Source organism: Lagopus muta, chromosome 11 (assembly GCF_023343835.1).
Source record: "Lagopus muta isolate bLagMut1 chromosome 11, bLagMut1 primary, whole genome shotgun sequence".
NCBI classification, from domain to species: Eukaryota; Metazoa; Chordata; class Aves; order Galliformes; family Phasianidae; genus Lagopus; species Lagopus muta.
The window spans coordinates 15,995,242-16,002,500 of record NC_064443.1 but is presented as its reverse complement, the minus strand read 5'-3'; the positions used below and the strand labels follow the sequence as shown (position 1 = coordinate 16,002,500).

Sequence of the window (7,259 nt, the reverse complement as noted above, 5' to 3'; positions counted from 1 at the left end):
GTTTGGGCTGCTGCAGAAGCAGGAGGCTCAATGGTGGCCGGTCCCCAGCTGCCTCTGAGCTGGGCCCCACCATGCAGAAGAGGGATGAAGAGTCTGGCTTCCTGCATCCAGACTCAAAAGTAGGCATATGTGCTTTTTTTTTTTTTTGGTGAGTGGAAACAAATCGGTTTCGACAGAGCTTTTTTAGGGAGTTTTCTCAGGCACAGGCTGAAATTTTGAGGTGGAAAAAATTCACACTTCTTTCTCTGCTGGGCCAGCGTGATGAGGACCAACTGTATTTTTGGGTGCTCGGGATCCGCGTGTCACTGCTGAGCATGTTGAGGACCGTCTGTGTGCGTTTCCCACTCAGCAGCCCAGTGGGGTGGAATGGGATCCCCGTGCTGGAGCTGGAGCTGCTCCTGGGAATGAAGCAGTATGGTCAGAGCAGGTGGGAGGGAGAGCAGCTCCTGCCCTCGTTGCTCCATGCAGGTGATGCTGTCCCTTTCTGCACCGCGTCCCAGCTGTGCTCTGAGAGCCATTGCTCTTGGATGGGGCAAGGCCAGCAGGATGGGGATGTTCCACCCCAGGAAATAGGAAAAAGCATTTTGCCATTTGCTTTTCCATAGGGTGAAACCACAGAAGAGCTTTTGCTTGGTTTTCCATACGCAGGCACCAGCTGTTGGGTGCATGGGAGGGACTGCAAGTCTTAGGAGGCTTTGAGTGTGTGAAAACAAGAAGCCCTCATGAAAATAATTCCGCAGCTTAATTGCAGTGGGTGTGCCCTTGTTTGCAAGAAGAAACGAAAGTGCTGGAGGCCGAAGTGTTCTCTGCATGCTCAGTGGCACAGCAGTGCAAACTCCCCCAGCCAGTTCTGCCCAGGTGCTCAGACCTGCACGTTCTGCTGTCTCTAGCCCTGCTTTCTGGGTGCTGCATTGATGTGCTGCATCTGAGCAAGCCAGCGTGTTCTTTCCAGAGGTTTGGGAGCCGTGCATGGCCCTCTGGATGGGAATGTAGACCTCGTGGAAACGCTGTCCGTGGGGAATAGCTGCTGCTTGCAGCATCTCGGCCTTGCTCTGTGAGCATGAGAAATGTTAGCATAAATTCTTTAAATAACATCTAGTAGTGTTGAATGCACAGAATTATAAAGCATTTTTATATTCTGAGACTCATTTGCATCTTCACATTAAAAACCGTGGTTTTCTTTTCAGGGAATGGTTGCAAGATCTGATTTGTTTTGAAATCAAGGCTAAATTTGTGTTCTTGCCTTCCTCTTCGCCCTTCATTTGACAAATTTTTCTTGTTCTATAAATACAGAATTGTAAACAAGGGCTAATCCTTAGCAACAACCTGGGAAGTTCACATTTCTCTCCAGCTCCTATTATAATGAATTCAGAGGCTCTGAATGTGATGCGATTTACACGTAGAGTTCCTAAGGCCAGTAGGCACTAATATCTTGTTAGAGAGCTGAGGAAAGAGCATTGCTTTGTGTTCACCATATAACATAATTGCCCTGCATCTTCTTTCATAAGGAGATATTTAAAGATGCTTTTTGCTTTACGTTTGAAAAATTGAAGGCTTCTGCTTTTGCATTTGGCTGAAATTGTTTTAAATGTGTTTTCCTTCCTGCAGCAGTCAACACTGTCAAAACATTGAGCAAAGTACATTCTAATAATACGGGTTAAGACAGTCATTATATTAATTTAATTCTCAGCATAGGTAAATTCTTAAGATGCTTTCACTTTGTCGTGAAAGTTTTTCACAGTAAACATCATCTGTTTTCCCTGTGCAGAAGGGAGAGTGAGAATACAGTCAATGGACGAGTAAATCCCTTGTGTTAAATCACTTGAGTGCAGCTCGAAGACTTCCTCTCCTGGTCCGTCCTTGTCTTTTATTTAATTTTCATTTAATTTTGTTTTGTTCTGCTTGTATTTATTCAGGGAGTGTTTCTGTAGCATTAATCTATGTCAGCCACATGCAGTTGAATATTGCAGCTCCCAAAAGGCTGTGATTAAAGCGTCACGGATGTGGCAAACCACAAACACAAAAGTAAGTTTAGGTGCAGATTCTCTTCATAAAATATTTTATTCGAGTTTTGTAATACCTTGGTATGGTGGTCAGCATTGCCATAAAAATCCTGTGTTATATGAAATGATACAATCTGTGAAGCATTTCCCATTATGTAGACACCATGTCTTTAAATTATAGCAATTTCTTAAGATTTTAAAGCAAAATGAGCTCTTAGAGGTGTGATTAATAGCAGGGAATGAGGCTAACACCGGGTCATCAGTGGCACTCCATTACAAAAAAGGTTGGGCTAATAAAAGCATCCATCTCTTTGACCAATAAAGCATTTGAATGATATGCTTATAGTTTTTATCATGCCGTAGTTACTTTGTACTGAATAAACTGTGATTTTACGTGCAGGAAAAGGAGCGCGGAGCCGGCGGCGCGGCCGAGGTGAGGGAAATGTCCCGACTTTCATGCAGGGCTTGATGTTTTCCGAAGCCTTCAGGTTGCGGTGTCTGAATTTCTGAAGCTGCTGTGAAACATCTAAATCCCCTGTGACCCGTGCCCGGCCGCCCGCAGCCCTTCGGTGGGGCTGGCGCTCGCTGTCCTGCAGGGAGGGGAGAAAGGAGGGCATTGTGTGCAATCATTAATTCAGAGTTAAGTCCCCGGCAGCCCCAGACATCAGAAATATTCTGCTGGAGCACAGGAAATGGGGCAGCACTTGTGTTTTCCTGGTGTGCGGACGCCAACTCCGTGCTCGAGTCCCACCTTTCATCCTGCCTGCTATTATGCTGTCAGCCTGACGGATGAAAAAACAGGAGGTTGCCTCAACAATGCTACGTTTGGGCTGCATTTAAATACCTGCCTTATTAGGAGGTTGTACTGATTTCATACTTTTGAGCTTTTTTTTTTTTTTTTTTTTTTTTTGAGTACAACAAAAGGCTAAATATTTGCTGAAAAGGGAAACTTGAGTTTCTTGGGCAACCACGGATGTCCAAGATTGTGCTGGGAAGAACAGTACGGAGTTTTCTAAAACTTGTGAAAAAATGATGAGGGAGGAGGCTTCCCACCCCGTGCTGTTTGCATGTGAAGTGACAAGGGAGAGCAGATTAGTGCCCGGGCCAGCTGTGACCTTGGATGCTTCACACGTTCAAACCTAGGATGATGCTGGTCTCTGTTGGTGGCAGCAGTGGTGCTCACGGGCTGCAGGGACACAGCTTGGTCTCCTGGGGGACAACAGGGCCTGCAGCGCAGACCCCAACCTTTGTCCCTGTCTTAGAGAGCTTCTTTACACGTGGGAGGGCTGCAGGGACTTGTGGAGGTGACACTGGGGATGTGTCAGGCAAGAATGTCACCCAGAGCCCAGGGTTAACTCCCATCCATCTTCTCCCTGTGTGCTTCAGGTCTTTCCCCACGTCGGCAATCGTGATAGAGGAGATGCAGAAACCTCCCTGGAGGAGTTGTGTGACAGGCCGTATCTTGAGTGCCACAGGGCTGAGAAATGGGTGAGGAAATGCTTTCTGTAGGGTGGGGAATGCCAGGAACTTGAGCCCTGGAGCCGCACGAGGGCTGATGCTGTTGGCTGTGGGTGCTGAGGTGGACAGGAGTTTCAGCTGGGAGAAGCCTTCACAGGAGACAAAGCGGCTTTGGAGGGGCTTCTGGCCCCTCTTATGTTTGTAGAAAGGAACAGGGGAAACCTCCAGAAGCAGAGTGCTGAGAGTGGGCGAGAGAAAGGAGAAGAGTGCAGGCTGAGCCGTGCATGGGTGTGTGTGAAAGCACACGTGCATGCTGGAAGGGATGGAGTTGTGTAGAAAGGCAACGTTTTGCTTGTTTGTTTAAGAGGAGTTAACATTTTGCATCCCACCTTTTGCAGTTGCTGATTTTTTTTAATGTAAATAGATCTCCTACATCAGTGGTTTGGCCGGTAAATCTTGTTCCCTAGAACACTTTCATGTGATTTCAGCTCCTTTCTTCAGCCTTTATCTGACAGATGCACGGCTGCACGTTTTCCTCTGTTGTCTGTTGTCCTGAGGATGCAAAGAAAGACTGCAAAGGCTTTATGTTTGTTATTGTTTAAGGGGAAAAAAGTCCTCGATGCACAGAAGAGTTAACAGGATTTCACTTGATCTGCTCGTTTATGCAATGAGTAATGCGAGGTTGGTAACAGCAAATTGTTGTTTATAAGCAAACATGGCACTGTGTAAACAAGAAATGCTGGTCCGCAACTGGTTGGATTTCATGGTGGTCAGCAGCTGATGTATGTAACGTACAACCTTTCTGCTTCTCGAAATGTCAGAAGAATGACTATTTGTTTGTCTTGAGTTCTTCCCAGCTGTTTACTCTGTAATGCATTTGCCTCAACCTTGATTCCCTAAGAGTGGCCCCTTTCTCCTCCCTGCTCTGTTTACATTAGTCCTGCCCCGAGTGTCACCTATGAAATCTGTTGATTATTCCACCTGGTTAATGTTAAATTGCTCTTGCAAGATGATGTGTTTGTTCATAAACACAAATGCTGGGCCCCTTGTTTACTGTACCCATGGCAGCAATCAGTTATTAAACAAATATTGCTTTGTTTGCGGGTGTGAGCAGCAGTTTATCCTGCAAGGTCTGGAAAAAAAACCTTTAAATGCTGGGATTTTGATAAAGGAGAAAAAGGGGAGCTTGTCCCTGGAATGTGCCTGAAACTCACTTTGGTTTGCTTTGCTTATCTTTAACTTGGGTGAAGGGGCTAGAAAGATTAGCAAGTTGTTTGGTTTTTCCAAGAGATTTCCTTAGTGTAATGATATCTATCCAGTTGTTTGCTTTTTTCAGAAGGGAGAGAGCACTCCTGCAAGACGACTAGCACAGCGATAGCCGGCTGGTGGCTAGAAAATCCTGCATGGAGCAAACAAGGAGTTAGAAGGTCTGGGACAAAGGTATAGGGCTAATCACCCAGGTAATCCCCTAAAAGAACAGCCTTTGCGTTGTGTGTGGTGTTGGGTCGGGACTGTGTTGCCTTCCCCCTTCCCTGGTGTCTGGCTGGGAGCCATGCGTGTGCCCTCTGCGGGGTTTGAAGAGGCGAAGCTTTCGCTTTTAGTTTGGAGGTGGTCTGGGGAGAAGCTCTGGTGCGAGAGCAGAGCCATCTGAATGAGGAGAAAATACCAAATCTAAAAATGCTCTCTGCCATTCCTGCAAGTGAGCTCTCATGCTTTTTATAACTGGAAAACAGCATTTACATCTGCAAATTTCTGTTTGCTGACTGTGTGCTCTTCGATTTCTGAGAGTCTTAATTAGAGAGCACCGTCCTGGTCGTTGTTGCTTTTGGGCTGTTTTGCAAATGAGCAAGAAAACACACTCACACCATCTTTGTTTTTCGGAATGATTGTTTATTATTGTTTCTGGCTGTGGCCTGGATGAGGAATGCTGGGCAGGACCTGTTCGCACCAACAGTGTGTTGTTGGGGCTTCACACACGCAGGGAATAACCCTCCTGGTGTGACCTTGAGGAAGAAAAGTGAAGTCTTTTTGCATGAAGGTGGTGGCTGCTCCTTTCTGTGTGAAGTATCGAGAAAAATACCTTGAATATACTTTTCTAAAGTGGGAGCGCTGAGCTGGACCCTGCCCTTGGCTGTGTTGAAGCAGTGAAGCAAGGGCTGTGTCGTGCAGTAGTGCCTGGCTTCAGGGTGGCTTTGGCTTCCAGAAACCGGTGGGGTTAGAGATTCTTCGGTGGAGATATGCTGGGGGTGGGATTGAAACTGCTCAGCAATCAGCACTGAGTCGTGTGAGGTTTGGAGTCATCTTACTGTCTCACAGTCCATGCTGCCTCATAAAGTGACCACATTTACGTATTTATTACATGCAACTTTGCCCTTTTGTTGAGTGTTTTGTTCACCTTCTTTTTTGGGACACAGCCTGAGAGAGCTCACGTTGCACACGGTGTGCACAAACCAACCCTGAGCCCTCTTCCCACCCCAGAGCTGCTGTGTGCCTCAGGGACCCTGCAGTGGGGCCGTTCTCTTGTGAGGCCAATTCCTAAACAACAGTGCTGCTTTCCCAGGTCACTTGGCAGCACTTGTGGAGGAGCATGGTACTGTGAAACCTGAGTTCTGTTTTGATTTGGGGTTCTTTTTTGGGCTTCCCATTCCTTTCCTTCCAAACAGGTGATGATCCCCATGATATTAAGGATGACTTTTGTTGAGCTTGTGGCAGAAGGATGGCTCTGCCTACGAGGGGTAGGAGCTCACTCTGCTTGTGCTGCCACGTCAGTGGTGCAGCCCATCCACCTGTCCTGCAGGCAGCCCAGCTCCGAGCCTTCTTGCTGAGGGTGGGTTTCCAGAGCTGTCCTTCTGGATGGAGCTGGTGGTGCAAAGGGGGTTTATTTAACATTGATCAGACTAGGAGTAATTTCTGCATGAAAGTGTTAAAAGAAAGGAGGATGCACAAAGATTGTTTGGGGAAGGTTAGCTGTCCGTCTTCTCTGCTGTACGCTCAGGTCTTCAGCCAGTGTTGGGTTGTGTGATGGCTGGAGCAAGCCAGGCAGTCACTGTGGGCCACATCAGCCAAGTGCAAGTTGGTTTCTTGTGGCTTTTGTATCCAGTCCCAACTCACAAGTTAGGGACTGGGAACTGACATGGATTCCTCTAGGAGGTATCTGAAGCAAAGAAGTGAGGCTGTTACATGCATTGTAACTGGGTGCACGAACTTGTCATGTGGATCAGCTCCGGCTTTTCTGAAATGAGCAACTGCCAAGCTTTTAATGCCCATTTCAGCGAGTTTTCTTTGGATTTGCTTGTTCTCCATTCTCACTGTTCGTGGTCAGCAGCATCCTCAGCAGAACTGATTTCCTTAGGAGTCCCTGCAGTGACGGCTTCTTGATGGTTGCTTGACCGTGATTTCACAGTAAGGCAGTGTGGTACAATTGGGTTTAGGCTCCTGATGCTTCTTGCATTTGCCCAGCCACAGCTGCCTTAGATTTCAACTCTTGCAGAGCACCAGGGACATCAGTCAGCCTGTTCCTGAGCTGCCTGCAAAGGATTTCAGGTTCCTGTGGCCCTAAAACAACCCAGTCTGTGCGCCCTACACACCAACGGTGCAAAGAGGTGTTGTGCGCAGTTAACAGCCCCAAAGTTGTGGCTGCCTGCAGGTGGGCAGATGGAGGTGGCTGCTGGAGGTGGGCATCAGCCCTGCTTGGTGCTGAGCTGGTTGGAAATGCAGCTTCCCTCTGACCCAGGAGGGAGACAGCCGTGTCCTCCCAGTGCCCAGGGTGTGAGTTGTGTCCCTTCCCGGGGCGCAGAT

At 47.5% G+C, this 7,259-nt stretch overlaps 1 protein-coding gene across 13 annotated transcripts in view; it reads left to right on the top strand.

Annotated features, from left to right (window-relative positions):
• FOXP1 (forkhead box P1) overlaps window positions 1–7,259 on the top strand; it is a 341,534-nt gene that overhangs the window by 178,574 nt on the left and 155,701 nt on the right. The window lies entirely within an intron of this gene.